Below are 16,891 nucleotides of genomic sequence, written 5' to 3'. Positions count from 1 at the left end.
CCAACTTGGCAATGTTTCAAAATCTAAAATATGCTTACATTTTACCAAGAAAATCTAATCCTAGGGCGTTTCCTTGAAGAAACACAATACTCATCAGAAATATATGTACAAGAATATTCTGTTCTGGACTTTTATACTTGTAAAAATTTAGCACAATCAAAATGCTCATCAAAAGGGAATTAGGTTGGAAGCGGTGCTTCTGGTCAGTGTTACCTGTCTGAGGTCTGTGAGTCTGCAAATCTTCCCAGGTAAAACATGGCTAAAAGCTTATGGAGTAAGTGGAAAAGGAAGATGCATGCTGAAAAGAGGAAACGAGTGCACCAAAGGAGCTCAGCAGACATAAAGGTATTCTCAAAGTAGATAGTGATCCTTTAATGAAAGATGTTAAGAGATAGCAACTGTGTTGATACCTAAACATTACCAAGAAAAAATGCAATGTGCAGTGGAAGATGAAAAAGATGATATAAAAATGGAGACTGGTATTAAGAGAAACAAAAAGATTCTTCTAGACCAGTATGGACAGTACCCAGTATGGATGAACCAGTGGCGAAGAAAAAGACTATAGGTAAAGTGAGAGCAAGGGAAGGGGAAAAGCAAACAAAAGCAGTGAAGGCAGCAAAGGGTTTGGCCTGGTAGACTTGTAAGAACTTGAAAGATGACACTGGGACAGATGTTTGATGGAGTGTATAGTATACATTCATTTCACTTTCCATATTGTTTTTCTGTTTGTTTCCATATTTCAACTTGGCCTTTTCTTCAATTCAAAGCCAACATAACTCCTTAGTTTGGGGAACTTAAATATTTTCGTTGATGAAAAAAAAGGGAAATAGGTAAGTAAATTCTGATGTAGCCATATAATGGAATATTCTACAATAATTTGAAACATTGATGGAGGTCTATATGAACAGGGGTCAACTGTGGTGGTATCAGCCCAGGTTCTCATCCCACCTACCACTGAATCATTGCACTCCTTGACTCAACAAGAGGACAAATAAAACAGAAGCAAGTATGTTTGTGAATGAACTTTAAACTTAGATTGAGAAACATTAGACTTCCTAGAGATGGACTTTTTGAGAAAAAGACATTTAGTTTCAGAAGATTGGGTTTGGTTATTAAAAGCCAAACCCCTGAAGGGATCTGAAAAAACAATAAAATTGGGAGAATTCTTGTCTGACCATTTTTTCCGTGTTTCTGGGCAGAGAAATGGGTTTATTTTTCACAGAGAGTAAAGTAATATTGGTTGCAGGTGTTGGTTTCTGAGACGGAATATAATTTTCTGCTACCCCCTAGATCAAGTATTGGAGGTTAGATGGATGGGGTCATGGTTTAATGTCCTAGCTGACAAAACAAATGCCATGCAATGGGTTGGCTTAACCAATGGGAATTTATTGCCTCATGGTTTGAGGCTAGAAGTCCAAAATCAAGGCATCAGCAAGGCTATGTTTTCTTCCAGAAGACTGTTGCACTCTGGGACTTGCTACTGGTGATACTTGGTCCTTGGCTTTTCTGTCTCATGGCAGTGTTGTTACATGGCACTGCACATGGCAGCCTCTCCTGGCTGCTGATTTCTCTTCTGGGTTCTGTTGACTTCCAGCTTCTGGTTGCTCCCTCTGGCTTTCTCTCTGTGGCATTCCCTATAAGTAGTAGGATTAGGATCCAGCCTGATTCAGCTGGCAAACACCTTAACTGAAGTAACATCATCAAAAGGTCCTGTTTACCAGGGTTCACAACCAATGAATGTATTAAGTTTAAGAATATGTTTATCTGGAGTACACAGCACTAAGCCACCAGAGGACAATAGAAATTCAATTGAGTTGGGGAGGGGTACCCAATGAAGAGGGGACCATGTTTTCTTCCTTAGGTATAGCTCAGGGACACTCCAGGCCTTTCAAGAAACTATGTTCAGTGTGTTTATTTGTTTCCTATTGCTGCTGTAACAAATTACTGCAAATTTAGTGGCTTAAAACAACAAAAATTATCTTACAATCCCAAAGGTCAGAAGTCTAAATTCAGTTTCAGTGGGTTAAAATCAAGGCATTGGCAGAGCTGCACTCCTTCTGAAGGCTTTAGGGGAGAAAGTATCTAGATTCTGCCTACATTCCAGCTTCTAGAGACTGCCTACATTCCTTCACTGGTGGCCCTTTCTTCCATCTTTGAAGTGAGCAGTGCAACATCCTCCAGTTTCTCTCTTTCTGCTGCCATTGTCATATCTCTTTTCCTGTTCTGACCCTCCTGCCTCCCTCTTATAAGGGCCCTTGTAAATCCATTTGGTCCACACAGATAATCCAGGGTAAACTCTCCATCTCAAAATTCTTAACTTAATCACATCTGTAAAGTTCCATTTACCATGTAAGTTAACATATTCACAAGTTTTTTGAATATCCAGCCTACCACAGCATGGTACCTTAACAACAGAAGGGCAATGGCTATGTTAGATGTATCAGCAGGTAGTTCCAAGGGCAACCTCAGTTAGGCTTTTGGAAAGCAACTGGGAGGACACAGAATAGAGGCCATTGGCAAAGGTCAGATAGAAAGCAGCAGAGGACAGAGAGGATCACCAAGGAGTCAACCTGTTCTCACTGCTTCCCAGATGATTCATAGCCCTTAACTGAAAAGTCACCCCAGGAGAAGGGAAGGAGGAGGGAGAGAGAAAAATTCTGAAGTGATGTGACTGGGTAAAACTTTTTATTAGCACTCGCTGCCTCTCCGTGCCTCACGACACTATGGATGCTGTTCCTCTTTTTAAAATTATCAAACCAGCCGGGGCTGGCCTTAAAAACTTCAACACCGTCATCCCTTGGTCCCAATTTGCTTTTCAAAACATTGGCATGCAACACTTGCTTTTTCACATATTATGGCTTCCAATACACTGTTGCCCACTAACTGCTTCTCATTTGCCCAAATTAATAACAGCTTTTCAACTTCCTCAAGTATTTGGAAATGCTGTTTTGTTACTGCATTAACTTCTTTTACATCAGCCTTTTTTTTTTTATCGCTTTCTTATTCTTAATGATGATGGAGACCGTTGTTCTAGGCATACTGTATTCCCTAGCAAGATAATACGAATACCACTGTCATATTTGCCTATTCTTTTTTTTTTTTTTTCTGCTCAATGTTGGTGTGAAGTAATTTTCTTAGGACCCACAATGAGGAAAAAAGCTCAAAAATACAGAAAATGAACAGAAGCTAAGACCACAAGGGGATGTGCACAGTGCAAGAGCTACCTTGTGACTAATGCATGACCCTTTGTTTTGGCTTGAAAGGGTAGCAAGTCAGAAGGCAACTGACACCAAGTTATAGCTTGCGCATTGAGCACCAAACAAATGATGAGTACTAGGACAAAATTTTTGCGTCAAAATGCATCAAGTACCAAATTCAACAAGTTTCAAAGCAGTCAAGTACTAAGGTATGACTATATACATTATCATCTTTTGATTATTATTTTGTATTTACATGTGCTTATGCATAGAAAAATGTCTAAAAGCTTTATACTCCTAATAAACCATGAGTCTCTTCAGGTAGTTGAATGACGAGTGATTTCTACTTTTTTTTTTTTTTTTGTACTTCTTTTTTTCTACCCAACTTTCAATCTGCCCAATTGTTTTTTTTTTCCTCATGTCTTTTTTTATCTTCATTTTATTGAGATATATTCAAATACCACGCAGTCATACAAAACAAATCGTACATTCGATTGTTCACAGTACCATTACATAGTTGTACATTCATCACCTAAATCAATCCCTGACACCTTCATTAGCACACACACAAAAATAACAAGAATAATAATTAGAGTGAAAAAGAGCAATTGAAGTAAAAAAGAACACTGGGTACCTTTGTCTGTTTGTTTCCTTCCCCTATTTTTCTACTCATCCATCCATAAACTAGACAAAGTGGAGTGTGGTCCTTATGGCTTTCCCAATCCCATTGTCACCCCTCATAAGCTACATTTTCATACAATTGTCTTCGAGATTCATGGGTTCTGGGTTGTAGTTTGATAGTTTCAGGTATCCACCACCAGCTACCCCAACTCTTCAGAACCTAAAAAGGGTTGTCTAAATTGTGCGTAAGAGTGCCCACCAGAGTGACCTCTCGGCTCCTTTTGGAATCTCTCTGCCACTGAAGCCCATTTCATTTCCTTTCACATCCCCCTTTTGGTCAAGAAGACGTTCTCCGTCCCATGATGCCAGGTCCGCATTCCTCCCCGGGAGTCATATTCCACGTTGCCAGGGAGATTCACTTCCCTGGGTGTCTGATCCCACGTAGAGGGGAGGGCAGTGATTTCACCTTTCAAGTTGGCTTAGCTAGAGAAAGAGGGCCACATCCAAGCAACAAAGAGGCACTCGAGAGGAGACTCTTAGGCACAAGTATAGGGAGGCCTAGCCTCTCCTTTGCAGCAACCGTCTTCCCAAGGGTAAAACCTATGGTAGAGGGCCCAACCCATCAAACCACCAGTCCCCTATGTCTGTGGTCATGTTAGCAACTATCGAGGTGGGGTAGGCCAGTACCCCTGCATTCTCCACAGGCTCCTCAAGGTGCCCAATTGTTTTTATAATGAGCATGGATGATTTGAATAATCAGTAAAAACAATAAAGCTATTTCTCTTTTGCAAAATGCTATGGTAAAAGTTGCCATCATTAATTTTAGATAGTGAGATGGCAAGGAAAGGACACTGAACTTGTTGCCAGCAAAATGAGATCCACTGCCTGTTTTCCAGCTTACTAGTCATGTGCCTTTGCGCAAGCCACCTTTAACTTCTGGACCTCATCTGTAAACTGGAGATAATAATGCCAGCTATAGTACCTCACAGTAGTTCCATGAGCAATGTATTGGGCTTGACATTTAATGTGTTATGTCATCCTCAAAGCAACTCTTGATTTGGCTGTTATTACTCCCACTATGTAAAATCAATTATAAAGAATATATATTTCATCTCCTTGAAAAGCATAGCATAAATCTACAATATTCCTGCAACATAATCTAAAAGAACTGTTTGCAGTGCTCACTTTAGGTATTGATGCCATGTACAAACTTTTAAAATAACATATAGATAAATTAGTTTCCTTTTTGAATAGCAGTCTCCTTTAAAATGTTCAGCAATTTGAAGAGAGATCTGTTAGTTCTCTGCCTAAAGATAGCCTCTTTAAAATCAGATTACATTTCACTACAACTCTTTCCTACCCACTGTCAGAGACCTTGATTAAAGCTTTGCCTCTGAGAAGTAGATCATTGAATGAAATTATCAATTATAAACATGTGTTTACTAAATTCTAGGTGTTTTCCATAGCAGCACTGTATGTGTGTGTACATGCATATAAATCTATTCTATAGAGAGATATGTAAGTATACACACATATCATCATTTTAAGTGCAACTATCACTAATTGTCTAGTACTCTGGTTAAGACAAGTTATGTTATAAATTATGGCTACTAAGAGGATGAGGAAACTAAGATCAGGAACACGGACCACGTATAATGCCAAAAAAAAGTAAAAGTGTCTGGTATAATTCCATATAACCTAAATAGAAAAACTTGTACAAATACACACTCCCTTATCTAAAACCTTTGAAGCTAGAACTATTTTAGAATTCAGAATTTTTGGCTTTCAGAAAGGTAATACAATGCATACACCTTACATTTTGTACTGATATATTATATTATGTAACACTCCCAGTAGGTGTGGGGCAGTGTCTTGTAATCAAGCACATTGTTATTTCTTCAGAGAAATGAATGAATATTCATACTAAGTGGGATAAATAAAGTCTTTAAACAGCCTTATATCAGTTCAGGTTTTGCTGCCAAATGAGTTTGCACCAAACTTAGGGAAAACTTTTTAATGCAATTAAACTCCATAGTGAGAAATTAAGTGCTTCTCATTTTTTTCAAGTTGTTTTCAGGTTTTCATTTGCTCTTCCTTCTCCTACTCTTGTTGACGTGCTGAGAAAGGCTCACAGTTGTAGCAGGAGATAATGTGAAGGAACAGTGCTGATTCTTATCGGAAGCTTCATCTCAAATGGTGATAAGAAAGTTGTCTATAGGGAGGGAAGTTCTTCCTTAACAGCATCAGTGTGCACACTCTAGATAAATAAAACCTAGCCATGTCAGTGGATGTAGTGGAGAGTGCTTCCTATGTTAAAGCTTTTAGAAACCTTTAGTTTGTTTGAAAACCTAACTCTTGACTTCTGCTCTCTGGGCTTCTGCTAATGGTAATGCTTGATATCTATTTCAAGTTCTGATGACCTTGTTGCAATTATTTGTAATGTTGATACACTTAGGACTGTAGGGACTTTCATAATTTAAGTGATTATGTGAGTAAAGCGTATATTTTTCCTGGACTTAGGATAAAATATTTCCATTAGCAATAGGTCAAACATAAATGGTGAATTAAGGGTGGAGAAAAGTTTTCAAGCAGTGAATCAGAAATCTTTCTGGTTCAAAAGCAAGCAGATACCTCAACGTTGATGTCAGTGCTTAGAATTTGGGGATAGTGTATATCAGCCAACAATTGAATGCTTGTCCTGTGAGACATTCTATAACTTTTACTTTTTTTTTATTTTTTAATAAGGAGAAAGAGCCAGTCTCCAGTCACCTCTCTCCCACTTCACCCCCCACCCCCTACCCACCTTCCAATCTTCCAGCTCTTCTGGCAACATAGAGCCAACTGTAAGTGAAGAAAACAAGCTGATAGCATTCATCAGACCATGGGGAAGGAGCCACATAATTGTAGGTTAGCAGGAACAAAACTTGGGTGGACCCTCTCAACAACCTAGAAAGGAAAGAATTACCCTTTCCCTATCAATTGGATACTGATGCCCAGAGAGGTTCAGTAAAGACCATACAGACTTACGTAATACAGCCTGCAGCCTTACCTAGTTCAAAACCTGGAGTTAGAATGACAATTTATGTAAACAAAAGGAAATAATTTTATTTCATAAACTACATAACCAGGTTTTAGTACATATAGCCATGCTTTGTTAAGTTGCTCCTATAAATATGTATTCTTTGGGGATGCATTTTAAAGCATAGGAATGGTGGCCATTTATGATCAGGAAAGAATTGACTAAAATAGAGGAAAGGAAAACCCATTAACTGATTAAAACAAAGCAAACTGTTTTCTCAGCATCTGTATTGGCAGCATGGACATCGTTTCTGCAGGTCTGGAGTAGGAATAAATTTTATAACTGTGTGCAGTACCCATCCAATGTGACAAAAGAGTAGGAGATAAAAACCTAACACAAAAGGCAATTTTGCGTCCTGTGACAGTACAAAGAGCAAGCAAAATCTTGCATGCCAGCCTGTTTAAATTACTTTCTTGAGACAGACTTTAAGAGTAATTTGGTTCCTAATCTGTGGTAGCAGAAATACATCTTTGTGCCTCTGTGTTTTTTATTAATTTTTCCTGTGTTTAAACTCACACACCTACATCCACCACCCGCTCCTATACACATAATACCACACAAAATACATGTGGAATAGGTCTTTCCCAGACTTAATCACAAATAAAACATCCCTAACGGGGAAGATCCAGGCATTGTAAAAGACCTGTGGGAAACGATGTTTTACTTTCCTATATTCTAATTAGACCTTATGCCGACTGGTCCCCTAAACAAACGGTTGGCCCTAATAGAGGACTCATAAAATGTTTTTGTTAACACTAGCTCTTCACAAACTGGTGAACAGCATTACTTGTTGAAAGTACATACTGGTTAAATTGTTTTATTCCCATTTTGATGTCTGCATGGGGTGAAAAAGGGAAAGCTGGATTAGGTATTGAACTAAACATGTGAGCATGGTTCTTAATAAGTCAAAATCAGTGGAGTCATCGGCAAGAACTCAGAGGATTGAGAAAGCCTTATGGATCTGATATCCCTGATATATATTCCCAGCTTAGTATAGTTAAAACAAATAAATATAGAAGCAAACAAATTTAAAAAAATTGGTCTGGGAGGCAATGAACATAAGTTTATTTTTAATTAGATTTGTGACCTCCTGTTTTCTCTTTCACTATAGGATAATTTTGTATGCCAACCAGATAAAGTTGTGAGAAAATTATTATAAACACAACTGTTTTTAAAACCTGACATCTTCTCTATGTCTAAAATAAATTAGTACTTCTGGACAATGAAAAATTACTAGATTAAAATATACTGGTCTGAGGGTTACTCTTCTAAAGAACTCATTAAATTGATATGAAAAACAGAGACCCCCATAAGAAAATGTGCAAAGAGCAGGACCAACAGTACATACAAACAGATAATTAGCCAAGCAAACATATGGGAAAATGTTTAACCTTTCTAGTTATCAAAGAAATACAAGCTAAAATAGCATTGCTTTAATATCTTACACCATTTATATGTGCAAAATGAAATAATATTCTGGTGAATTCTACCAAACATTCAAAAAAGAATTAATAGCAATCTTATAGAAAATCTTTTGAAAAATAGAATACAAAGGAACATTTACCAATTCATCCTAGATGACAGTGTTACCCTGTTACCAAAACTAGACTAAAACATCACAAGAAAAGGAAACTAAAGATTAGTTTCCCATATGAATATAGATGCAGAAATCCTCAACAAAATACTAGCAACATGTAAAAAGGACTGTACATCATGATCAAGTAGGAGTTATCTCAGAAATGCAAGGTAGGTCTAATAAACAAATAAATTTGATGATTGGTTTTACCATTTCTGCAAAGTAGGCTGTTGGAATTTTGGTTGGGATTGTGTTGAATCTATAAATTAATTTGGATAGAATTTACATCTAAATGATATTTAGTTTTCCAATCCCACGGAATGTCCTTTGTGCCAGTTTGAATGTATTATGTCCCCCCAAACGCCATTATCTTTGATGTAATCTTGTGTGGGCAGACCTATCAGTGTTAGATTGTAATTCTTTGAGTGTTTCCATGGAGATGTGCCCCACCCAACTGTGGGTGATGACTCTGGATAATTTCCATGAAGGTGTTGGCCCACCCATTAAGGGTGGGTCTGAATTAAATTACTGGAGCACTATATAAGATCAGACAGAAGGAGCAAGCTTGCTACAGACAAGAGGGACACTTTGAAGAAAGCACAGGAGCTGCAGATGAGAGACAGTTTGAAGATGGCCATTGAAAGCAGACTCTTGCTCTGGAGAAGCTAAGAGAGGACAAACACCCCAAAAGCAGCTAAGAGGGACATTTCTGAGGAACTGCAGCCTAGAGAGGAATATCCTGGGAGCAGATGTTTTCCGGACACCATTGGCCATCCTCTAGTGAAGCTATGCAATTACTGATGTGTTACCTTGGACACTTTTGGCCTTACAACTCTAACTGTGTAACCAAATAAAACCCCTTTTATAAAAGCCAATCCATCTCTGGTGTTTTGCATTCCATCAGCATTAGCAAACTAGAACATCCTTCTATTTATTTAGGTCTTCTTTGATTTCTTTTAGCAATGTTTTGTAGGTGCACAGTTAAGTCTTTGATTTTAACTCTTTCTTCTTTTTAAATATAGGTGCTTAGGCAATAAATTTCCCTCTCAACACTGCCTTTGCTGCATCCCATAAGTTCTGGTATGTGGTATTCTCATTTTCATTTTCCTTGAGATATTTACTGGCTTCCTTGTTATTTCTTCTTTGACCCACTGGTTGTTTAAGAATGTGTTGTTTTGTCTCCATTAATTTATGAAATTTCCAATCCTCTGCCTGTTATTGATTTCCAGCTTCATTCCCTTATGATCAGAGAAAGTGCTTTGTATAATTTCAATCTTTGTAAATTTTTTGAGACCTGATTTATGACCCAACATGTGGTCTATCCTGGAGAATGATCCATGAGCACTTGAGAAGAAAGTGTATTCTGCTGTTGTGGGGTGCAATGTTCTGTAAAAGTCTGTTAAGTCTGGTTCATTTATCATACTATTCAAGTTCTCTGTTTACTTATTGATCCTCCGTCTAGATTTCTATCTCTTGATGAGACTGGCGTATTGAAATTTCCAGCTATTATTTTAGAGATGTCTGGTTCTCCCTTCAGTTTTGACAGTTTGCCTCATGTATTTTGGGGGACCTTGGTTAGTGAGGTGGGTTGCCCCTTTTATCAATATATAATTTCCTTTTTGTCTCTTAACAGTTTTGAATTTAAAGTCTATTTTTTCCAGTATTAGTGTAGCTACTTCAGCTCTTCGTTGGTGACTGTTTGCATGGAATGTCTTTTTCCTACCATTCACTTTTTTTTAAATTTTTTATTTTGGAATAAATTCAAAGTTATAGGAATAGTTGCAAAAACAATACAAGCCCCATACATAGAACTCCAGCATACCCTGACCCCCCTCCCCTGATACCCCAATCCACCAACTTTAACATGCTGTCACACCACTATTTCTTTCCCTCCCTCCCTCCCTCCCTACCATCCATCATCTATTGCTCTGTCTTCTGAACATATGAGAGCTAGCTGCACACATCCTTGAACAAACACTATAATTCACATATACAATTCCCATGAACAAGAACATTCTTTTATGCAATCCCATTAAACACAGCTAAGAAGTACAAGAGATTCAACATTGATACAAAGCTTGCATTCTATATCTCCTTTTTTTTTTTCCCTTATGTCCCAACTGTGTCCCTTTGAGCCTCCTGTCCTCTGTCCTCAGATCCCATCCAGGGTCATCCTTGGCATTCAGTTGTCATCTATTTAGACTTTTTTTTTTTTATCTCAATTGTGGAAACATATATACAGCCTTAATCTTCCCATTCTACCCCCTCCCTAGCATTCCATTAATGGGATTAATCACATTTAGAATGTTGCAATGCTATCTCTTTCCCACCATCCATTACTAGAAATTTCCCTTCACCCTCAACAGCAACCCTACACTCATTTCTTAACTCCCTATTGCCCCTTCCCCCATTTCTCTTAACCCATACTCTACTTTTCATCTCTATGGTCATATTCTCTGATAATTTCTTTGTGTTTACTGTGGGGCTTAAAATTAACCTCTTAAATCCATAACAATCTTGTTTTTCTTTGATACCAACACATAAACTATGTCTCTTGTAGACAGTATATAGATGGGTCATATTTTTTTAATCCATTCTGCCAATCTGTGTCCTTTGATTGTGGACTTTAATCCATTAGTATTCAATGTTAGTACTATAAAGTTTAATCTATTAGCATTCAATGTTATTACTATAAAGGCAGTATGTTCTGCAACCATTTTATCTTTTGGCTTCTGTATGTCCTATCTTATTTTTGTCTCTCTTTTTAAAATCCTTTTATTTAACCTTATTTATTTCTTCATTTTTACACTTTCCTTCATGCCTCTATCTCCTGTCTTTTCCTTTCAGCCTGCAGAACTCCCTTTGGTTTTTCTCACAGGGCAGTTATCTTGCTGATGAATTCTCTCAGTTTCTGTTTATCTGTGAATATTTTAAGCTCTCCCTCATTTTGAAGGGCAGTTTTGTTAGATAAAGAATTCTTGGCTGGCAGTTTTTCTCTTTCAGTGCCTTAACTATATCATGCCACTGCCTTCTCGCCTCCATGGTTTCTGATGAGAAATTGGAATTTAGTTTAATTGAGCATGCCTTGTATGTGATGCATTGCTTTTCTCTTGATACATTCAGAATTCGCTCTTTGTCTTTGGCATTTGACATTCTGATTAGTATGTGTCTTGGAGTAGGGCTATTAGGATTTATTCTGTTCAGAGTAAGTTGTGCTTCTCAGACATGTACATTTATGTCTTTTATAAGAGTTAGGAAATTTTCAGCCATTATTTCCTCAAATATTCTTTCTGCCCATTTTCCGTTCTCGTCTCCTTCTGGGACACTCATGACACATATATTTGTGCAATTCATGTTGTCATTTCCTGAGACCCTGCTCAGTTTTTTCCCATTTTCTCTATTTGTTCTTTTGTCTTGAATATTTCAGATTTCCTATCCTTTAGTTCACTGATCCTTTCTTCTACCTGTTCAGATCTGCTGTTGTATGCCTCTAGTGTATTTTTAATCTCTTCTATTGTGTCTTTCATTCCCATAGCTCTGTTATTTTTTTTGCATGCTTTCAAATTCTTCTTTATGCTCACTCAATGTCTTCCAGTGTCTTCTTAATATCCTTTGTCTCTTTTGCCATATTTTCCTTCATCTCCTTGAATTTATTTATGAGATTTGTTTGAACATCACTGATTAGTTGTTTCAAAGCCTGTGTTTCATCTGAAGTTTTAATTTGTTCCTTTGACTGGGTCATATCTTCCTGTTCTTAGTAGTGCTTGTAATTTCTTTCTGGTGTCTAGGCATCTGGTTTTCTGGATGAGTCTACTCTGGAGGTCAAATTCTCTCTCTTGCCTAGGGTTTTCTTGTTGACTGGCTTTGTGCTAAAGCACTCCTTTGACATTTAGTTCAACTTATTCTATTCCTTTAGAATAGCTTGTATTAAATGATCAGATTTTTTTTCATCTCTTATTTTGTGTTTGCACTATTTGTGCAATTGTGAAACATCCTTTCCTTTGTTCCTCCTCCTGTTCTTTTTGTTTTTTATTTGCCTCTCTACATTTTTAACACTCCTTTCATTATCTCTAGCTGCTTTTACCTAAAGGGCTAATTCTGGGAGAAGGGTCCACCCAGAGACAACTTCCCCAAGTCAGTTTTTTCCAGTCAAACCAGGTTGAGGGACCCACAAAGGGGGTGTAGAGCAGTTCCTAAGTGCTCTGGGGAGGGGATCAGGAAGGGCTTTGCTTTCCTAGCCTGCCCAGCAGATCGCTCTTTAGCCAACTTTGCCCCACATTCCTAAGGTGATACTGTGATTTTAATTCTCAGCCAAAGGGCATGGTTGAGACAGAGGCTGCCAGCCACTTTTGGCACAGATGGTTTGAAACCGTTGCTGAGATCCTAGTCCCTGCAATCTGAATTCTCTAATCAAAAGCTGCAAACTCTCTGGGCCATGCCCCTGCCTTTTCTTGGGTAAGAGCTGTCCTTTAGCAAACTGTTCCCCACCACCCTAAGAAGGCACTGTGTCTCTAATTCAGCCCCACCTTCTCCCTTGCCAGGGGTGGGGTTGAAACAGAGGCTGCTGGCTGCTTTCTGTTTGGGCTGGTTGGGATTTTAGCTGGAACCCAGCAATCTGAATTCACTAATCAAAAGCCACAATCAGTACTTAGCTGTGTTCCTCCACCCCCCCCACCCCCCTTAGGACAAAGGATTTCTATTTCCAGCCCGGTAGTGGCTCCCAAGGCAGCTGCTATGCCAGTGGCTATGGACGCTAGCCTCTGCAGCAGAGAGAGATCTACTCACTGATCTTCACCACATTTTATCAGTCTCTTCCTTTTGCTCTTCCCTTGATATTGTTTGGTGTTCTTCTGGTCTATGGAGCCACCAAACAGTTGTTTCAGGAAGTTTTTGGCTGTTTACTAGCTTCTCTGGAGGACAAATTGAATTTTAGAGCTCTCTATTCCACCGTCTTTGCTTTGGCACTCAAATTGATTATTTTTCATTGCTGTGTAGTATTGCTATAATCTGTCTTCTAGAGTATTTAGAAAGCTTAGTGAATTTCCTTTTAATTCAATTTCATTCTGATATAAAAGAAATGTGTGATTAAATAAACTATCTTAAGAGGAGAAAACTTGAAATTAAAAAGAAAAAATGTATTTTCTTAAAAGGATTTGGCCCTGACAAGTCAAACCATAGTCAGCTGGAGAGCTGTCACTTCTGAATAAATGAAATGGGTGAAGGTTGGGTAAATCTAAAGGGCTGCATGGAATCCTGTGGAGACTACAGGAAGAGCTAGAAAGGAAAAGGATTGTCCAGCTTGGAAAATTGCGTATTTAACAGGGTTTGCTGGGAGCAATAGTGTTAGCAAAACCCTTTGGGCTTCTGGGTTTGAAGCACGAGCCCAATTTGACTCCAGTGGCTTGTCTTGTTCTACCATAAAGCCATCTCACCTGTTTCAGGCAGAAGACCAAGTTAGGTTCTGTGTTTTTGTTTTTGTTTTTGTTTTGACTTTTGGAATGCTTTACTCGACAGAATGGAAGTATACAAATGAATTTTCAAATAGAATCAGTGCTTCAATGAGTAAGATTTAACACGAAAATGCCCACACCTGCAAGCTGCTCTGTGCAAATACCAGGCTTGTAGAAAACAGCAGAGGGTCTTTGGTCAGAAAAGGATAATAGATGCCTAAGAGCTAGTAAACCATGCTCCAGAGCTTGCTCTGGAAGGACATCAGAGGTTAGATTAAGTAAAATAATAATAGTAATAGTAAGGACATCAGAGGTTAGATTAAGTTAAATAATAATAGTAATAATATTGTTCTTAATGTACATCTATTATTATCTAATATGGGAGATTGGGGTAGGTGTTTCCTCCGTCTATATCTGGTGATCTTCTTAGTTGTTTAGAGAAACCTCTCTGCAGAGTGCCTTCTCCCTCTCAGAGCTTGGCAGACTGAATCTCTATTTCATAGAAAAGTAAGGGAATTACTAACATGTCACTCTATGGCAGCTGGCAGGTAAGCTCGTTGGCTGCTTGCCAACCTGACTTTCTATTGATGGAAAAAAATTTCTTCTGTTTGTCATAACTAAACATATTAAAATGTATAGAACATATTTTCAACAGTTAAATAATTTTACTTTCTCCATAATTAAGGTAAAAACAAAATTATGTTCTAGTGTAAGTTAGCATTCTGTCACAAAGATCTGTGTATGTTGGGCAAATTACTTCTTGGAGTATGAGTTTACTCAACTGTAAAACTATGAGCTTAAATTAAGAGATCTCTAAAGTGCATTTTTAAATGCTAATGTAATTTATTTCTAAATCAAGTCATGTAGAGAACCTAAAAAAACAGTTCCCCTTTGAGTTAGGCTTAGCCGTACATTAGCATTGACCTCAGGATCCAAACATGTGACTTAGAATGACTAGAATTATATTCTGCTTGAGTTTGGGCTCCAGATTTGGAAATCACAATGTACTTTACAGAAGCAGCATGTAAAACCCAGGAAGCAAAATAGCAATAACCTCTTGAAGAAGAGTGATGAGACCCTGTCCAAAAGAGGTCTTTTGGGTTTAGATAGAGAAAATGCCAAATGTCAGATAACATTGATTAATTTGAGGTCCAGAGAACACTCAGGTCAGGCTAACAAATTTGTCTTTATTTGAGTTCTTAGCAACCTGTATACCAGGTGTTTATTACTCTTAGACAAGTGCCTTCTGTTTATCTGGGGATAGTTCATTGAGACATGAGTCTCCATTATATAGGTGTGACAGTAAGGGATAGAAAATCGGCATGCCAAGTCCATGTTCTAAGGGACTATGTTTTACTAGAAGGAAGAGTTCATGATTAACAATTTACATTGGGTTCATGATTAAGAATTAGACTATTTAATTACTCTATAATTAAAGTAGAACTAGAAAGATTGGGGGTTAAGGCTTAAAAATGTAATTTCTATTTGGGATGATAGAAAAGTTTTGGTAATGGATGGTGGTCAAGGTGGCACAACATTGTGCACATAATTAACAGCACTGAATTACATACTCGAATGTGGTTAAAAGGGGAAATTTGAGGTTGCATATGTTACTAGAATAAAAATTAAAAAGAAATCCATGGAACTGCTCAGCACAAACTGTTAGCTCTAAGTTAAACCATGGACTATAGTTAATAGTACAATTATGAAAATGTGCTTTCATTAATTGCAACAAATGTACCACAGCAAGATAAGGTATTAATAATAGAGTGGTATATAGGAACCTAGTATTTTATGCATGATTTTTCTGTAAACCCATAACTCCTCTAATAAAAAAGAAAGAAAAAAATGCAATAGCCAGTGCTGGCAAGGATTGGGAAATGATGGCTCATTAAATAATATTTGGGGCTGCAAAATAGGACATTACTGGAGGACAAATTGAAGGTGCTTTAAAAAACAAAAAAAGGAATTTCCTAAACAAAATGTAGGTTAGGCTTATGTTTAAATTGTCTCTGACTATATGAAGTACATCACCAGAGAAAATATGAGGTCATCCTCCGTAGAATTGTGCTTATTTCAGGCAAAATTATTTTTGACACCTGTCCCTCATCTTTAGTGACCAAATATACCATAATTAGCTGTCAAGTGCTGATGCAAGGCATGGAAATTCCATTTGTTTTCTCTTCTACAGGAAACCAAAGATCCTCCTATGCAAGCTTCGTGGCTATTGTCATACAGTATGATTTATGTATTTCTTATATGTTTCTTTCTTTTTAGATCTGAAAGTATACTCTTTTGTTTTATTGGGCTATTTATTTTCTTGACATCTTTGGGTGTGAGTTAATGGAACCATGATAAAAAGATAGAGAAGTAGAACAAACAAGCCTGATGGTATAGATTCAGGACTGCCTGGCAGATTAGGGATGGCAAGGATAGGAACAAAAGATAAAATGACCTGATTCATGTGCATTGGGATGGTCCAAATAAAACCAGTGCTCAAAGGTTTCACTATGTTGTGAATCTGAAAAATAAGTGGCATAGAGATTGTGTTATGATTATAGAGATTAAGAAAAGATATGTTCTTTTTCCTTTAAAATCCTTTTGTTGCATAAAACTAAAAGCTTAGTTAAGGAGCCTAGCACAATGCTTTGCACTAAATTAGTAATTTAATAAATACTTGTTGAATAGAGTCAGGGATGGGTGTTCATGGATGTGAAGAAGAGGGGATGGAGTGGAGCTTTATTTTCTCTGCCTAGAAGAGCACACATCCCCTTCCTGGCCATGCTCCATTCATGTGGCTATGAATGGAAGCTGCCATCTTCCTTCAGATCCTGCTGCTGTGATTGGTGTAGAGAAGGAAATCCAAACTAAAACAATCATAGTGCCCCCCCCAACCCCAGTAATTGGCCCATAGAAATATAAGTAACTCAAACTGAGCCAATCAGAGGGCTTCCCCAGTATTTTTCAA

At 37.8% G+C, this 16,891-nt stretch overlaps 1 pseudogene; it reads left to right on the top strand.

Annotated features, from left to right (window-relative positions):
- The first annotated feature begins 255 nt into the window (after nucleotides 1-255).
- LOC119506642 lies at nucleotides 256-636 on the top strand (annotated as a pseudogene).
- Nucleotides 637-16,891: the final 16,255 nt, after the last annotated feature.

The sequence above is a fragment of the Choloepus didactylus genome, chromosome 12 (assembly GCF_015220235.1).
Source record: "Choloepus didactylus isolate mChoDid1 chromosome 12, mChoDid1.pri, whole genome shotgun sequence".
Classification (NCBI taxonomy): Eukaryota; Metazoa; Chordata; class Mammalia; order Pilosa; family Megalonychidae; genus Choloepus; species Choloepus didactylus.
The sequence above is the reverse complement of the archived record's forward strand: the minus strand, read 5'-3'. Positions and strand labels throughout refer to the sequence as shown.